The sequence below is a fragment of the Schistocerca serialis genome, chromosome 8 (assembly GCF_023864345.2).
Source record: "Schistocerca serialis cubense isolate TAMUIC-IGC-003099 chromosome 8, iqSchSeri2.2, whole genome shotgun sequence".
Lineage (NCBI taxonomy): Eukaryota > Metazoa > Arthropoda > Insecta > Orthoptera > Acrididae > Schistocerca > Schistocerca serialis.
In genome coordinates this window covers 266,160,548-266,179,981 of record NC_064645.1, presented here as the reverse complement: position 1 = coordinate 266,179,981, position 19,434 = coordinate 266,160,548, and positions in this window count along the sequence as shown.

Sequence of the window (19,434 nt, the reverse complement as noted above, 5' to 3'; positions counted from 1 at the left end):
TACTTAAACCTAACTAACCTAAGGACATCACTTACATCCATACCGGAGGCAGGATTCGAACGTGCGACAGTAGCAGCAGCGCTGTTCCGAACTGAAGCGCCTAGATCCGCTCGGCCACAACGGCCGGCTCCAGAATAAAAAAAATGCCAATAAACATACTTTCTGAAATGTATTCCTCGCCTAATGACCAAGACTGTAACGTAAAATAAATCTGGGTCTGTATTGGAGGGGTAGTGCTGTATTCACCAAATGCACGTGGCGTTACACATATAAACGTAGCAGAAAGGGAATCCTCAACCAACGAGTCTTTGTGTTATAAGGTGATTTGTTCGCACACAGTTACTACACAGGATCATCATAGAGGCAGATAACGTTAGGCAGCAGCTATGACAAACATAGGTGAGAAAACATGTTACCAACAATTGCAATGGTTTTATTAGTGACACTTTACAGTGCTTAACTGGAGTATGAGGATTTTGTGTGGCAATGTACATCAATGTTCACTTGCACTGATCGGTATTGGAGCCGTGGTTGTTTTAATGACGAGTAATATCACTTATATAACGTCCAGTGTGGCTCTTCTTGTTAACTGCTGTAGATAAGTCGTAAGAAACTCGCTGAGACATTGTCATCATGTACTGTCATGAGGTATTAGCCTCGATATTGTCTTACTGGAACCAATTGTAAGCAAACATCTGTCGAATGAGTATCCACTTGTGAACTATTTATGTAAAGTAAGGTGAATGCTTAATACAGTCCTTGTTGTTAGCATCTCGTTTGAAGTGTACAGTGTGGCGGACTACCATGTGGAGGACCCGATTTCCATTCCCAGTACTGGCAAGAGTATTTCCTTCGTAGATGGACTCTAATGGGGTCCATAATGCCTCGTGATACCAACTGAGGAGGTACTTGAATGAGAAATAGCCACACCAAGGTCGGCAAAGTCGGCAACAGCCAGGAGTCAAATGCGCTGAATGGCTCTCCATACCACATTAAAATGACACCCATGGCCTAGGATGAAACAGTGGTCAGTAGGCACAGATCGCCCTGTATGATGTATTAACAGCGAAGCTCTTTAAATGTTCGCCTTAAATTGGTCCTGAGCCGTAGGCTACTAGCCACTCTTAAATTTAAGCTATGTACCGTATATTCTGGACGACAGATCTACATCTACATACATACTCCGCAATCCACCATACGGTACCTCGTATCACAACTAGCATCTTCTCTCCCTATTCCAATCCCAAACACAACGAGGGAAAAATGACTGCCTATATGCCTCTGTACGAGCCCTAATCTCTCTTATCTTATCTTTGTGGTCTTTCCGCGAAATATAAGTGGTCGGCAGTAAAATTGTACTGCAGTTACCCTCAAATGCTGGTTCTCCAAATTTCCTCCTTAGCGATTAACGAAAAGAACGCCTCCTTTCCTCTAGAGCCTCCCACCCGAGTTCCTGAAGCATTTCCGTAACACTCGCGTGATGATCAAACCTACCAGTAGTAACTCATCTAGCAGCCCGCCTCTGAATTGCTTCTATGTCCTCCCTCAATCCGACCTGATAGGGATCACAAACGCACGAGCAGTACTCAAGAATAGCTGGTATTAGTGTTTTATAAGCGGTCTCCTTTACAGATGAACCACAGCTTCCCAAAATTCTAGCAATGAACCGAAGATGACTACCCGCCTTTCCCACAACTGCCATTACATGCTTGTCTCACTTCATATCGCTCAGCAGCGTTACGCCTAAATATTTAATCGACGTGACTGTGTCAAGCGCTACACTACTAATGGAGTATTCAAACATTACGGGATTCTTTTTCCTATTCGTCTGCATTAATTTACATTTATCTGTATTTAGAGTTAGCTGTCATTCTTTACACCAATCACAAATCCTGTCCAAGTCATCTTGTATCCTCCTACAGTCACTCAACGACGACACCTTACCGTACACCACACAGCAGACACCGTCAATCTTTCTTCCCGGGTGCTAATCTGAATTAAAAACGAAGGGTGTCGGGAGGGGCGAGAAGTTGGAGGATAGAGGCGGAGAGCATATATGACACAGTTACAGTGAGTATCCTCTGACACACACCATATTTCTAAGTTCACGAAATGTTAAATTCAGACCTGCGTTTCTAGGCCCAGATACACAATACAGAAGAACGGTATACTCTTCTTTGCAGCCTTCATGTTGTGTAAGGATTAAAGGGCCGAGAAGGGACTGTTACTAAAACCACACCATCCATCTCACTGAGCAATGTAATTCTGCTCCGCACGTACTGCAGGTTCCATATAATTTGCGTGCCTCCTCCGCGGTGCTGCTGCGTGCATTGTTTAGCGCTGAGATACGAGCAACACTATTTGTCTGGAATTATCTCGGCCGGCAGCTCTCCGCACACAATGCGGCCGCCGCCAGCGGTAGACTGCACCACAGGTGGCCTAATCGGCGGCGCCAGAGGCCACAATGAGGGCCTAGTGTGGCCCAGGCGCGGCCCTCTCAGATCGATATACCCTTCTGCTTCCGGCCGGCTCTACCTCTGCAGCCGTTCTGAGCAGGGCCAGCCTGGCTGCAGAAGTCTGGCTGGCTCCTCCTTCCTGCCGCTAGTCTTACACTACCTGCTCCGCTACTGGTCACATGCGTTATTATCTCCAGGTGAGTCTTGTAATGTTAGGTAATTAATTTCTTATCTATTATTATCAGTAGTAATATATCTACATTAGAATGATATTTTCACTCTGCAGCGCAGGGTGCGCTAATATGAAACTTCCTGGCAGATTAATACTGTGTGTCGGACCGAGACTCGAACTCGGGACCTTTGCCTTTCGCAGGCAAGTGCTCTACCAACTGAGCTACCCAAGCACGACTCACGCCCCGTCCTCACAGCCTTACTTCTGCCAAACTTTACAGAAGCTCTCCTGCGAACCTTGCCCGCGACAGGCAAAGGTCCGAGTCTCGGTGCGGCACACAGTTTTAACCTGCCAGGAAGTTTCATATCTACACTATGTTATCAGAAGCATCAAGACACCTGGCGCCCGCCATCGCTAATGCCAGAATTCAATACGGTATTGGCCCACCATTAGCCTTGTTGACAACTTCCACTCTCGCAGGCATACGTTCAACCAGTTGCTGGAAGGTTTCTTTGGGAATGGCAGCTCATTCTTCAAGCAGTGCTGCACTGAGGAGAGGTATCGATGTCGGTCGGTGAGACCTAGCACGACTTCGGCGTTCCATAACATGCCAAAGGTGTTGTATAGGATTCAGGTCAGGACTCTGTGCAGGCCAGTCCATTACAGGAATGTTATTGTCGTGGAACCACCCCGCCACAGGACGTGCATTATGAACATGTGCTCAATCGTGTTGAAAGATGCATTCGCCATCCCCGAATTGCTCTTCAACAGTGGGAAGCAAGGAGATGCTCAAAATATCAGTGTAGGCCTGTGCTGTGATAGTGCCACGCAAAACAACAAGCGCTGCGAGCCCCTTCCACGAAAAACACGACCACACATTAACACCACCGCCTCCGAATTTTACTCTTGGCACTACACACGCCATACCCACATTCTGCCATCGGATCGCCACATTGTGTACCCTGATTCGTAACAGCACAAAACGTTTTTTCACTGTTCAGACGTCCAATGTTTACGCTCCTTATACCAGGTGAGACGTCGTTTGGCATCTACTGGCGTGATGTGTGGCTTATAAGCAGCTTCTCTACCATGAAATCCAAGTTTTCTCACCTCCGGCCTAACTGTCATAGTACTTGCCGTGGATCCTCATGCAGTTGGGAATTGCTCTGTGATAGTCTGGATAGATGGCTGTCTGTTACACACTATGACCCTTTTCAACTGTCGGCAGTCTGCCAGTCAACAGACGAGGTCGGCTAGTACGCTTTTGTGCTGTACGTGTCCCTTCAAGTATCCACTTCATTATCTTATCAGAAACAGTGAACCTAGAGACGTTTAGGAATATGGAAACCTCGCGTACAGACGTATGACACAAGTGATACTCAATCGTCTGACCTCGTTCGAAGTTCGTGAGTTCCGTGGAGCACCCCAGTCTGCTATCTCACGATGTCTAATGACTACTGAAGTCGCTGATATGGAGTACCTGCCAGTAAGTGGCATCGCAATGCACATAATTTGAAAAACGTATGTTTTTGTGGTGTCCGGATACTTTTGATCACTTAGTGTATGTATCAATATTTCAGAAGACTTTAGGAGAAAGCAAACCACGACAAAAGTAGAGACGTGACCCTGCAGCTTTGCCGTATAGCTAGCAATAAATCCCGACTACTGCAGCCTGGTTACCTAATGTTACGTACTTATGAAAAAGGTTGTAGTAAGTTGCTTCTTGTGTCTTCAACTACAGCTAATTGTCGTTATATGCGACTTTTCTGCATTAAATAGCTGAGGATAGAAGCCACTGTCGCTAATTTACTTCAGTTGTTGACTTCAATGGCAGCTCACAGTTGGAATACGATCCTTATTTAATGTAGTAAACCTGAAGCTTCTTCCTCCGTGCACATGTCTTTCACAAAGGATGAGGCTTGTGTGTTAAATGAAAATGATTATTCGGCCTAAGTGACAAAGAATCACTGAAAAAGAAACGAGTCGATTGCTGAAAAATTGAAACCACTGGTGGGATCGTAAGGCCGTAGCCAGAGCAAAGTATGTGGTCCCTATAACAGAGATGAAGGACCAAGCTCACCGCTCGAGGGAGGTGGGCGCACATCCACGGGACGACGGAGTGACCCCGTGCACGCGACTACCCACTGTACGCAGTACTGCCGAAAATAGCGAAATAGCAGCTACAAGAAAAGAACAAAGCTGTCTAGTCCATTTCCTCATACAGTCTGATTGACAATATTCATTAACGTTTTTGTACAGGGTATTCCAAAAATACACGACAATACTTCAAGGCCAGGTTCAGCACATCACGAAGATAAAAGAAAGTCACATGAACATCGTCTGCAAATATGTGTTTATTGAGATATCAGGCATAGAAGTGGTTTTCCTAATACTTGAGAAAATCCAATTCTTCACTACAGGGCAACTTAGAAGGCTTGTTCGAAATGCCCGCCCTTTACCAATGTACAGGGTTCTGCTCACCGTCGCAGTGAGGCACGAACACGTTCAGAAAGGTCCCTGGTTTATACCAGCATGAATTCTTGCAAGAAGTGAGGCATACACGAACGTCTTTAAATGGCCCCGGTGGAAAGGTCCAAATGGTTAACGTCAAGTGAGCGTGGGGGGCCAAGCAATTGGCCCACCTCTACCTCTCCAGCCATTAGCGTACCGGTGAATCAGGTGTTGATGGACAAGAACACCAAAATCAGCAAGGGCAGCGTCGTGAATGGGGTACGTCTGTTGTTAAGGTTGTAGTGAAACATCTTCCAACATAGTGCATGGGGGCTTAATTATTTATAATGCAAATACTTTTTATTTTTTTGTAGCTGTCTGTCCGATTACGCAAGTCTCGTAAACGGTTGGCCCTGACTAGTATTATTACGCTATCTGACTGCATAGAACAACAGCAAAGAATGAAATGAAAAATTTTCGTTAACACAGTTAATTAATTCAGTCCCCAGCAACTATAAAACCTACTAAACCAAAGCACAAGTGTAATTGTTCTGTGTGTGGGAGTGTGACTCAACGTACACATCTGGCACGGTTCTTCTTCAACAAGACGAGAAATTTTAAATACCATTTATACTGAAGTAATTAAAAAATAGAAATACTATAATTGCTCAAGAAAACCAGGATTACACTCTAATACAAGAACACAACCCAGATGCTTTGGTGACTGAACCTGTAATGACGCATTATTTAGGACACTGAAATAATGAGAAAAAAAGAAAAGTAGTTTGTTACCTTAATTTATATTGATGAAAAGCACTCTAATCATTACAATCTCTCCACACCGACACGTTACTATCACATCTCAACCAGAACTCTCCAATATCACATCTCAGCAAGCACTGCCTACAAACACTCTCTGCTACGAGTTCTTAACAAGTACTGACTGCTACGAGTTCTTAACAGGCACTGACTACTACGAGCTCTCCCCAAGCACTGTGTAGGCGGCTTAATAATACTCTTTGGCGCAATCTCTGTCGCAGTGGCTCAGTGTAACCACCTTTCGTATGCCCCTCCTCCACAGACCAGAATTTGATGGTATTTTTGCCAGCATTGGTGGTGAAAATACCACCAAATTCGTCCACAAAAATACAGACAAAAATAAAAGATAATATTAATACCTAAATATCATATAATTAGTTAAAATTTTGGCTTTGCACTGACCTTTCAATAACCTAATATATGAAATACCGTAGGCAATACAAATTCTTTCATACATGTGGCTTTACATAATAGTTTACACAATACACAAAAAATCGGTTTATACAAATGTTCACATAAAATACTTTTAATTATTCAAAAAAAACAAATAGTTGATGATTCCAGCCCAGCAATGGTCAACAGATGCAAACACCAACAAGTGACATCATTTTAGTAAAAGCAGTTCCATCAGTTGCACCCAGCAATGTTGAACAGGTGCAGACACCAACAAGTGACATCACTCAGCAGAAACAGTTCCATTAGTGGCACCCAGCAATGTTGAGCAGGTGCAGACAGCAACAAGTCACATTTCTCAGCAGAAGCGGTTCCATTAGTGGCACCCAGTAATGTTGACAGGTGCAGACACCAACAAGTGACATCATTTTAGTAGAAGCAGTTCCATTATTGGCACCTAGCAATGTTGAACAGGTGCAGAAACCAACAAGTGACATTATTTCAGTACAAGCAGTCCATCAGTAGCACCCAGCAATGTTGAGTAGGTGCAGACAGCAAGAAGTAACATCATTTCAGTAGAAACAGTTCTAACAGTGGCACCCAGCAATGTTGAGTAGGTGCTGACACCGACAAGTGACATCATTTCCATAGAAGTAGCTCCATCTGTGCACCCAGTAATGTTGAGCAGTTGCAGACACCAACAAGTGACATCATTTTAGCAGAAGCAGTCCATCAGTGGCACCCAGTAAAGTTGAGCAGGTCCAGAGAGCAGTCCATGATATTCACTATCACTGATCACACTGTTCATCAGAGTTTATAAGCAGAAATTAAACATGTCCTAGTGGCACCAATCATGTAGAAAAAGTACAAGTAACAGTCCCTATTATTCACTATCACTGATCACACTGCTCATCAGAGTTTATAAGCAGAAATTAAACATGTCATAGTGGCACCAATCATGTAGAAAAAGTACAAGTAACAGTCCATAGTATTCACTATCACTGATCACACTGTTCATCAGAGTTTATAAGCAGAAATTAAACATGTCCTAGTGGCACCAATCATGTAGAAAAAGTACAAGTAACAGTCCATAATATTCACTATCCTAATCACACAGTTCATCAGCAGAAATTAATCATTCCTAAGTGGCACCCATTATGTTGAAAAGTGCAGGTAACAGTTCATAATATTCACCATCACTAATCAGACAGTTCAAGCATGAACAATAGTTTGAATACACATACAAATGCTTTTACAATGCTCTTACACTAAACATACAAATTCTAATAAACACACAAATGATATCAGATAATTGTCATATTAACTATTACAAATACTCAAATATCAGTAAACCCATAATATTTATGGGTGTCAGTGCAAGCCACTACAAACAAACAAAATAATATTTAGGAGATAGGTTGGGTAGGATTAGGAAAGGAAAACACACAAAACACACTCACTCATCTTTCATCCACATTAAGTACTACTGTGTAATTGAATAGTGTTAACTGTGTAAATGCAATTCTGTCAAAATTTGATGTTCATCATGTGTATCAAGTAGTAGTGGCAGCAATGTATAACAGTCAATAATAGTTAAGTCAACGTCATAGTCATCATATCAAGACCAATGTTTGCCAAGCCAGATCAAAATGTACGGTAGCTGAACAACTGTCAGTGAGCCAAGATATGCAATTACTTCCTCTCTCCAAAAAAAAAGTTTATACTGTTTAGTGATTTAACAAAGTGTGTGTAGACAATCTTCCTTCCACTTTAGTGTTCTAGTCTGCTATCTTCATCCTCCTTGTTCCATATAGACCAACAAAAAAATATGCTCCTCACTTACTTTACCTCTTATACACCAAAACTCCAATAATCATCAGCATCACATAATCTAAATACTTCAATAATACCTCTTACGTCGATACATATAAACCTTATCATTGATAGCATTTACCTTACCTCTTGTCCACAAAAACTCCAATAATCATCAACTTCATATAATCTCAATACCTCAATAATATCTCTTCAATACGTCGACACATATAAACCTTATCGCCAATATCATTTCACTTCCATAACAACTCTTTCCTTTAGTCAGTCTCCTCGAACAAGTACAGATAAATACTTATGCAAACCTCATCATCCTATACAATCCGAAGACACACTGTCAACACACAACCTCTGTGAAATCTATCTGAGCCAAATCTTCTACTCATTATGAATTATAAACAAAAGAAATGCATACATGACCTCTAACAGACTTAGTTCGGATAACTCTCAGTAATTAAGTACGATTACGGAGTGTGAATGATCATAATATTTCACAGTGTGTACACCACTTCAAGAATTATGGCAAACAGAAGCAAACATGTGAAGTATTTCTTGTGTCAAGTGTCACTTCCTATTTCCATTGCTCACGAAAAATGCAGTGTAATAACTGTCAATGGTCTAAACCTAGTTTTGGTATGTCATGTCGTTAGCTTCCTTCCTATTAGCATAAATTTATACAGCTTTCATAAAACCTCCAGCTCATGTGACTTCTATGAAGTTTCTTGTACTAATGTCGTTTATGTCGAATTATAGCAGTTCATTTTCTTATCTTAAAATATAAGGCACTGAGCGTAAGCAAAACAAGCAATAGCGAGTAAATATACCAGTAGAGAACAGAATGTCAACAAGTGGATGCAGCACAATTCTTACACGAGGCTCTGCCAAGCGAACAATCAATAATTAATACAATAATGTGACCTAAACTCTATGTTCATACACAGTATATCAGCATTTCTATATACCAAATTAAAGAGTAGTTGTGACGACAAACAGAAATATATAAATATGCAATCCATACGCATAGCAGTAAACATACACTCCTGGAAATGGAAAAAAGAACACATTGACACCGGTGTGTCAGACACACCATACTTGCTCTGGACACTGCGAGAGGGCTGTACAAGTAATCATCACACGCACGGCACAGCGGACACACCAGGAACCGCGGTGTTGGCCGTCGAATGGCGCTAGCTGCGCAGTATTTGTGCACCGCCGCCGTCAGTGTCAGCCAGTTTGCCGTGGCATACGGAGCTCCATCGCAGTCTTTAACACTGGTAGCATGCCGCGACAGCGTGGACGTGGACCGTATGTGCAGTTGACGGACTTTGAGCGAGGGCGTATAGTGGGCATGCGGGAGGCCGGGTGGACGTACCGCCGAATTGCTCAACACGTGGGGCGTGAGGTCTCCACAGTACATCGATGTTGTCGCCAGTGGTCGGCGGAAGGTGCACGTGCCCGTCGACCTGGGACCGGACCGCAGCGACGGACGGATGCACGCCAAGACCGTAGGATCCTACGCAGTGCCGTAGGGGACCGCACCGCCACTTCCCAGCAAATTAGGGACACTGTTGCTCCTGGGGTATCGGCGTGGACGATTCGCAACCGTCTCCATGAAGCTGGGCTACGGTCCCGCACACCGTTAGGCCGTCTTCCGCTCACGCCCCAACATCGTGCAGCCCGCCTCCAGTGGTGTCGCGACAGGCGTGAATGGAGGGACGAATGGAGACGTGTCGTCTTCAGCGATGAGAGTCGCTTCTGCCTTGGTGCCAATGATGGTCGTATGCGTGTTTGGCGCCGTGCAGGTGAGCGCCACAATCAGGACTGCATACGACCGAGGCACACAGGGCCAACACCCGGCATCATGACGTGGGGAGCGATCTCCTACACTGGCCGTACACCACTGGTGATCGTCGAGGGGACACTGAATAGTGCACGGTACATCCAAACCGTCATCGAACCCATCGTTCTACCATTCCTAGACCGGCAAGGGAACTTGCTGTTCCAACAGGACAATGCACGTCCGCATGTATCCCGTGCCACCCAACGTGCTCTAGAAGGTGTAAGTCAACTACCCTGGCCAGCAAGATCTCCGGATCTGTCCCCCATTGAGCATGTTTGGGACTGGATGAAGCGTCGTCTCACGCGGTCTGCACGTCCAGCACGAACGCTGGTCCAACTGAGGCGCCAGGTGGAAATGGCATCGCAAGCCGTTCCACAGGACTACATCCAGCATCTCTACGATCGTCTCCATGGGAGAATAGCAGCCTGCATTGCTGCGAAAGGTGGATATACACTGTACTAGTGCCGACATTGTGCATGCTCTGTTGCCTGTGTCTATGTGCCTGTGGTTCTGTCAGTGTGATCATGTGATGTATCTGACCCCAGGAATGTGTCAATAAAGTTTCCCCTTCCTGGGACAATGAATTCACGGTGTTCTTATTTCAATTTCCAGGAGTGTATATCTTACGTAATGAACAGGTCATTAGCATCATATCAGCATAAGCAAATAAGTGTTCATATGTAATCTTAATAAGTAAACATGAAGGCGCAAGCAGATAAATCACAAAGTATAACTTACATACCTAACCACATCAGCACAATTAATCAGGAGACAATTATAATTTAAATAAATAAGCACAGCAGGCAAATAATTAAAAAAATATGACATCAGTGAAAAAGCAGTGCAGCCAAGCGATGCATAATATACACAAGTTACAACCCAGTTCATTAATAATCATTGTCAAAATCAGTTAACGTACGCAAGCACGTCGCTTCACAAGTAAATTCATAGAACATGAAATTAGCACAAAGTATGAATCACGTAATCGCGAGCAGCAAACTACGTCTAAAGTACGTACCTAAGTGGAAATATGTTACCTGAAAAATAAACTCAATTAATAGTTACCTTTTTTAGTTTATTAGTTTCTTCTTCGAAATTACATTCTTCCTGAAAATTTCTCGATAGTAAGTCGTCTTAACGTCGGAGACACACAGAATTTACCTGTAGTTCTTAAATATTTTATACAACCGTATCCTGAAAAATACTGAATGTTAATAACATAATTCATCAAGTCACTATAGCTTTATACTGAATTTAATCGGAGAAATTAAACTGTGTATTTGTTTACGGCTGTCAGTGCATTCGCACTGAGCACTCGATCAGCTGTAGGCGCGTGACGTAGGAAGCAATTGTTTGCGGTCAACGACTGCCTTGTGCGGCGCGCAGACTTGACTGTTGCTTTGAGTATGTGCCGCCGCCAAAACACAGCGCGGTATCCTTGTATTCTCTGCATGTTTACATCTAGCTGTTAGTTTCTCAAAAGTATGTCGACCGATTTTCGTTTAAAAAGAACTTTCCAGATAGATCGCAAAAACGAGGTGTGGCCAAATCGTCCAATCTAACAAAGCGTCTAAGAAAATTACAGACACCAAGGAAACTACGAACATCACGTTTTGTGGTAGGAACAGCATAGTTACGAATAGCGTCTAATTTCTCTGGATCAGGAAGAATACCTTCTGTAGAAATAATGTGACCGAGAAATTTCACCTGAGAACGACCAAATTCAGATTTCTCCAAGTTCACAATAATGCCAACTCTTGCAAAAATACGTAATAATGAATCCAAAATTTTGTTGTGCTCACTCCAAGAACGTTTAGCAATAAGAATGTCGTCAACATATGAAGTAATATTGTCACGAAGAGAAACAGGTAAAATGTCGTTTAAACTACAAATGAATGCTGCAGAAAATATAGTAAGTCCAAACGGCAATTTCCAAAGTCACTTTTGGGTAAAATCGTCATATCCGGTTATTGTTTACTTACTCACTAGATAGATTGATAGTCGAAGCGTTGGTTTGACAGATGCAAAGAATAGTAAAAGAGTAGGCAGCGGTGCAGAAAACTAAAAGGGAAATAGCACCACCACAGTTCGGGGCCCTATGCTCGCTACGGCACATATTCACTTAGAGTAGTGAATCCCCTGAGGACTTTAATAGCCGCACATAATTTCCAGTTTGTGACATAGTGGCAAATTTGGTGGAAGTGCGTACGTAAATTGATCTAACCATGCACATGGATGTATGTCATTCTTAGAATTGCGAAACATCTTAATCTTCCGAACAGTCAAGAAGTGTTTAAAGTCAAAGTTTTCGCCTCGTGGCGACAAAGACCTACCGCGTCTGTCCCAGTCCCAATGACGATTATTGTCAAGTTCGCGCGCCTGGCGCTCTCTTGTCGCATCCCGTAAATGAAACAAATTATTTCCTTCAAACCCTTCTGCTAAACTAACACTTGTCAATTTATCTGAGATCTCCTCAACCCTTTCCGATGAGTCACTTAATTGTTCTTTCTGTTTATTTACGTCTTCTGTAAATGTCGCGACTCGGGTTTCGGTGTTGTCACATTCAGTAGTTAACTGTTCATATTGTTGTGTTAAGTTATTTAATCTGTCATTTGGTACGGATTGCTCGATTCTCTCAAATATTTCTTCCTTATCGTGTGCGCGTTGTAAATTTAACTCTGAATATTTTTGCACTGTCACGCGATCTTTTTCTTCCCGTTCTCTGTCCTGTTCCTTTTGTCTAATTTCTGTTGAAATTAAACTATTATTGTGAGCATTCAAAATTGGTTGCACTTCTTCTCTAATTTCTTTGTTTGATTCATCTTTCATGTTGAAACATGTCCCTATTCGTGAGCCTAACTGTGTTTCCATTGTTCCCATATCAGTTTCTAATTCAGATCGTAACTGTGATCCCACTGCTTTCATCTCGGTTTTAATTGATCCTATTTGTGAGCATAACCGTGTTGTCATTGCTTTCATTTCTGTTTTAATTTCAGAACGTAAAGTTCCCATCTCTGTTCCTAACGTGTTGCCACTGTTCTTAATTCAGATCCCAAATTTAATATTGCACCCATCAACTGCTCCATATTAAATGGTTCAAAATTCTTTTCGCCCCGAACATTTCCCGCAAAACCAGTTTCCTTCGTCATAGCTGTAAAGCTATCTGTGTTCGATACTATTTCAGAATCTTCTATCGTTAATCTCGTATTCTGTGAATTTTCTAATTGAGAAAAATTTTGAAATGGTTCCGGACTGTCTTCCCGACTTATTAAATTGTTTTCAACTCCATTATCCATCATACTGTTGTCCTGTGTTGGCGAGTTCGCCATGTCAACAATTTCGTTATTCTCACTATTCATCATTTTTGCCTTTTTCATTGATCGCGTAATTATTTACAAAATATACAAGACTCGTCACTATACGAAAATTACACACAATGACTCTTTATCTCCAACAATACCATTTACATGAAAAGTTTCCCTCAAACACGATTAATCGAACAATTGAAATAATTGCACTAAATTGTCAAACCCGTAGACAAGACAACAAATTTAAATTTTGAAAAATACCATTAGAAGAATGACAATTACCAAATCTACACATGCAATACAGACTACAATTACTAAACTCAAATTACTACAACAATACTACGGACTACTATTTTTACAATCAGAAGAATTCCAAGGGACGATCCGAAGCAGCGGTCGCCACGTGCATGGGGGCTTAATTATTTATAATGCAAATACTTTTTATTTTTTTGTAGCTGTCTGTCCGATTACGCAAGTCTCGTAAACGGTTGGCCCTGACTAGTATTATTACGCTATCTGACTGCATAGAACAACAACAAAGAATGAAATGAAAAATTTTCGTTAACACAGTTAATTAATTAAGTCACCAGCAACTAGAAAACCTACTAAACCAAAGCACAAGTGTAATTGTTCTGTGTGTGGGAATGTGACTCAACGTACACATCTGGCACGGTTCTTCTTCAACAAGACGAGAAATTTTAAATACCATTTATACTGAAGTAATTAAAAAATAGAAATACTATAATTGCTCAAAAAAACCAGGATTACACTCTAATACAAGAACACAACCCAGATGCTTTGTTGACTGAACCTGTAATGACGCATTATTTAGGACACTGAAATAATAAGAAAAAAAAAGAAAAGTAGTTTGTTACCTTAATTTATATTGATGAAAAGCACTCTAATCATTACAATCTCTCCACACCGACACGTTACTATCACATCTCAACCAGAACTCTCCAATATCACATCTCAGCAAGCACTGCCTACAAACACTCTCTGCTACGAGTTCTTAACAAGTACTGACTGCTACGAGTTCTTAACAGGCACTGACTACTACGAGCTCTCCCCAAGCACTGTGTAGGCGGCTTAATAATACTCTTTGGCGCAATCTCTGGCGCAGTGGCTCAGTGTAGCCACCTTTCAATAGTGGCCAACTTTACGCACAAGAACCATCTGTTCCTTCGCCCATTCAAGCGGCAGAGAAGTAATAGGGAGTGATGAAGTGGTCCTAGATAATCCCACCCCAAAGATTGGTAGCGTAACTTCGTTGTGGCTGCGCGTGTTAGAGTTGTATATGTCAAATGGCTCTGAGCACTATGGGACTTAACATCTAAGGTCATTAGTCCCCTAGAACTTAGAACTAGTTACACCTAACTAACCTAAGGACGTCACACACATCCATGCCCGAGGCAGGATTCGAACCTGCGACCGTAGCGGTCTCGCGGTTCCAGACTGCAGCGCCAGAACCGCACGGCCACTTCGGCCGGCAGTTGTATATGTCCTCATGTCTTTTAAATACTGAATAAAATGGGGAAGTATCACGATCTTCTTTAACTACTTGGTTGGTTATAACAGTATTCTTACACTGGCAGAGAAAGAATGGTACATGCTTTCGAAGGTTTTAAGTTTCCTCAACGCTGCATATAGAGTTGCAGTGTTGCAACATAGCATATGGAGTACGTGAAATGATTACTTTTGCAGATCATTAGCACGAGAGTTCCTGAGGTAATTGACCCATGCTGAAACACCCATGTTAGTACGTGGACGTACTTTACGGACGGCATCCAGTCGATTGTCTGTTGTGGACTGGCAAGACAGCTAATCCACAAGGACGGGAGGCCGAAGGGCACGCGTTAAGCTCACGCAGACTGGCGTGAGGTCTGGAACAGGTCAAGGTCTTATAGTAGCAAAATTACTACGTAGCTTCTGGAATACTTAACTTTAATCCATAATTGGTGAAAATCGGTCTGACGGTACATGCATCACAAAATAAGTAGCAAATGATAATGGCACCTTGCTAGGTCGTAGCAAATGACGTAGCTGAAGGCTATGCTAACAATCATCTCGGAAAATGAGAGCATAATTTATCAGTGAACCATCGCTAGCAAAGTCGGCTGTACAACTGGGGCGAGTGCTAGGACGTCTCTCTAGACCTGCCGTGTGGCGGCGCTCGGTCTGCAATCACTGATAGTGGCGACACGCGGGTCCGACGTATACTAACGGACCGCGGCCGATTTAAAGGCTACCACCTAGCAAGTGTGGTTTCTTGCGGTGACACCAAATTCCTCCCCCGCAAATCGGCGGACGGTTGTGGCATAAGGCTTCCGCCCGCCGTGGAGAGGACCCCATGTTGACGTATGCGACGAGGTGGGGAGCCTAACAACAGGCGAGGCTGTGCCACCCGCACCCTGCCATTCGGTCCGAGGGGAGCTAGGAAACGCCTGAAAACCTAGTCCAGGGTGCACGCCAACATGCGGTGTATGCGCCCTTAGAGAGACAGGAGGGGCCAAAGGGTCGACCTCCATCGAGCCGGAGCACCCGACGGGCGAAGACGACATAGGGTCCGGAGCGGGCAAGACTTCCATGGTGGAGGACAACTGGTCACGGGAAGCGATCGGCGGCGCGTGACCCAGGGAGGCGCCCGGCGGTTGCAGCGACGCGTCCACTTCGGGCGTCGCCGGCGGAAGAACAGGCGGCGGCGGCGCGTCGCCATGGGGCAAAATGGAAGGCAGCGTCGGTAACACCTGGGGCTGAGGCAAGCCAGTAGATGGGTCCCCAGGGTGCTGACCGGACGGCACCGTCGCTGAAAGCAGACGGGGAGCGGCAGAACCCGTGCGACGACAGAGGCGCAGCTGATTGAGATGCCGACGCACCTCACCAGAGGCCCCCAAAACCAGATACATAGCGCGGCCGAGGCAGCGAAGAATGCGCCCTTCGAACCAACGCCGTGAACCTCGATAGTTACGATAGTAGACAACGTCGCCCGGAGCAAAAGCAGGTGTCTGCCGCTGCACAGGAACCTGATGCGGCGGATGTAGCAAAGACATCAAGGTGCCGTGAGGGCGATCGTGGAGCAACTCAGCCGGCGAGCGACCATCTCGGGGCTGAGAGCGATACGAGGACAAAAAGAGCAATAACGCGTCCTCCCGAGAATGCGACTCTTTCAACTTCAACATCTGTGACTTGAAAGTCCTGACCAATCGTTCAGCGGCACCGTTTGACTGCGGCGAAAACGGCGCGGACGGCAGATGTTGAATACCATTGGCCTTGCAGAATGACTGAAATTCTGCGGACATGAATTGTGGGCCATTGCCGGAAACAATAGTCTGTGGAAGACCTTCAATGTAAAAGATAGCGGATAACGCTTGGATGGTGGCAGATGACGTCGTGGAACACATCCGGACAACAAAAGGATGGAGAAGCCGTAAGACAGAGGACTGTAACGAACGTGGGACCACGGCCCCGTCCGCAGCTCGTGGTCGTGCGGTAGCGTTCTCGCTTCCCGCGCCTGGGTTCCCGGGTTCGATTCCCGGCGGGGTCAGGGATTTTCTCTGCCTCGTGATGACTGGGTGTTGTGTGATGTCCTTAGGTTAGTTAGGTTTAGGTAGTTCTAAGTTCTAGGGGACTGATGACCATAGATGTTAAGTCCCATACGCTCAGAGCCATTTGAACCATTTGAACCACGACCCGGGACTGATCATTATCAGAACGCAACAGCAAAACACCACGTCGTACAAAAAGTCTCTCCTTGTGAGCAAAAAAGCGGTGAACCAACGGATCCCCGATCCGTGACTTTGACAAGGGCCATTGCCAGCAACAAAACTCATAACAGTAGCAAGGACAGGGTCGGCAGCTGTGGCTGTAGCTACACGACAAAAATCAGTGGGAAACGATTCGACCACGTCATCGGTTTCCGCATCAATGAACATGCAAGCAAGTTCGGAAGAATCGAATGCTCTATCCTCAGCAACAGGCAAACGGGACAACGCATCGGCGTTTCCGTGCTTAGCAGTGGACCGATACAAGATATCGTAGCGGTACTGCGAGAGGAAAATAGACCAGCGAATGAATTTCTGTGCAGTACGTGGAGTTACAGGCTTGGTCGGATGAAAAAGCGATGTCAAAGGTTTGTGGTCTGTGATGATGGTAAAGTGACGACCATACAAGAAATCATGAAACTTTGTAACACCAAAGACGAGAGCCAAAGCTTCTTTCTCGATTTGCGAATAATTTCGTTGCGCAGACGAGAGCAATTTGGACGCAAAGGCAATAGGGCGATCGTGCGAACCATCGTTGTGCGCAAGCACAGCACCGATCCCGAAATCCGATGCATCCACCATCAACAAAAGGGGCTTCCGGGGATCGAATGGCGTAAGGCAAGTAGTGGAAAGCAACGCCGATTTCAACTGGCGAAAGGCGTGTTCGCATTCCGTCGTCCAGACGAACGGAACACCTTTACGGCGTAAGCGATGAATCGGAGCTGAAATGGAAGAGGCGTGGCGCACATAGCGATGATAATAATTGATTTTTCCCAGCACACTCTGTAGCTGCTTCAAATTCTGCGGCGAAGGCACGGAGGTGCTCTGGACTGGGATGTATGCCTTGGGCATTGAGTACATGGCCCAGATAGCTTAAGTCTCGAGCAGAAAACACACATTTGTCCTTCCGCAAGCGAAGACCATTTTGTCGCAAGACCTGAATTCTTCCGTCTTTCCGGAGATCAAAATATCGTCCAGATAGTTTGCTGCAGTAGGGACCGACGCACAAAGAGTTTGTAGGTATTGCTGAAACAATGCAGGGGCGGATGCACACCCGAATGGCAGTCGTTTGAATCGATACAAACCAAGATGCGTGTTAACCACTAAAACGCGCTGGGATTCTTCGTCCACCGGTATTTGCAAGTACGCATCTGCTAGGTCCAACTTCGAAAAATATTTACCCGGGCACAGTTTGTCAAAAAGATCGTCCGGGCGGGGCAAAGGAAAAGTTGCAGTCACTAGTTGGGGATTCACTGTTGCCTTGAAGTCCACACAAAGTCTCAATTTTCCGGAAGGCTTTTGCAAAATTACTAAGGGTGATGCCCAGAGAGAAGCCTGCACTCGTTCAATTACACCTTGTGACTCCAAATCGTTTAATGTTCTTGCGACCTCATCACGCAATGCGTGGGGAACATTGTGCGCTCTGAAAAATTTCGGTTCCGCATTTACTTTCAGTTCCAAATGTGCTTTATAGTTCGTAGCGCAACCAAGGCCCGGTGCAAAAACGTCTGCAAACTCTTCACATAGACGAGAAACACTGTCTGAAGGCACAGTCTGGTTCACTGACAGGACCTGATTGACTATAGACAAGTTAAACAACTGAAAAAAATCTAAACCAAACAAGTACACTGCAAAAGAAGAACGAAGGACGTACAAGGACACAAGTTTTGTTTGTCCCTTGTATGTTGCAAGAAGGCTGCACTGTCCTAACAGAGGGATAGTTTGTCCTGAATAACTATTTAACTTAACATTTGCGGCAAGCAACGGAGGTGTGCCCACCTGTTTGTACGTGTCTTGATTGATCAAGGAAACTGCAGCTCTGGTATCGAGCTGGAATGGTATCACATTACCATTAATGTCCAAGTCTACAAAAAGTTTATTGTCCTGCTGACAACAAGAGCGACTGTCTCGTGCAACGTGAACTGACACTGGTACAGAATCACTTGCTACTTGACAGGATTTCCAGCGGTGTCGACGCACACTATTCGTGGGACAAACACAGTCACTGTTAGAGAGAGTGGCACTGGGCGGAGTGGAATGAACTACATGAATGTCCATGGGCGAAGGTTCACGAGCCTGAGTATTCGAGGTCCGATTCCGATTCCGGCGCGAAGGGCCTGGAATGGTTGTGAGTGTCCGATCTGAGCTTTTTCTGGCAAACACTTTGAACATGTCCTTTTTCACTACAGAAAAAGCAAATAGCCTGGCGTGATGGGCGAATGTCTAGTAGCACACCGCGGGCATGATTTTTGCACTGCATTTGCTTGCTTGCGCGGCAGCTGCGTGGACGGGCGCGAGGGCTGTTTACTGTTCTGTACAGAGCGCCCGGCGGGCCGGTGAATGTGACACATGGCTGGTGAAGTTTCAAATGATTCCTGAGCAAAGTCAAGTGTGTCCTGCCGAT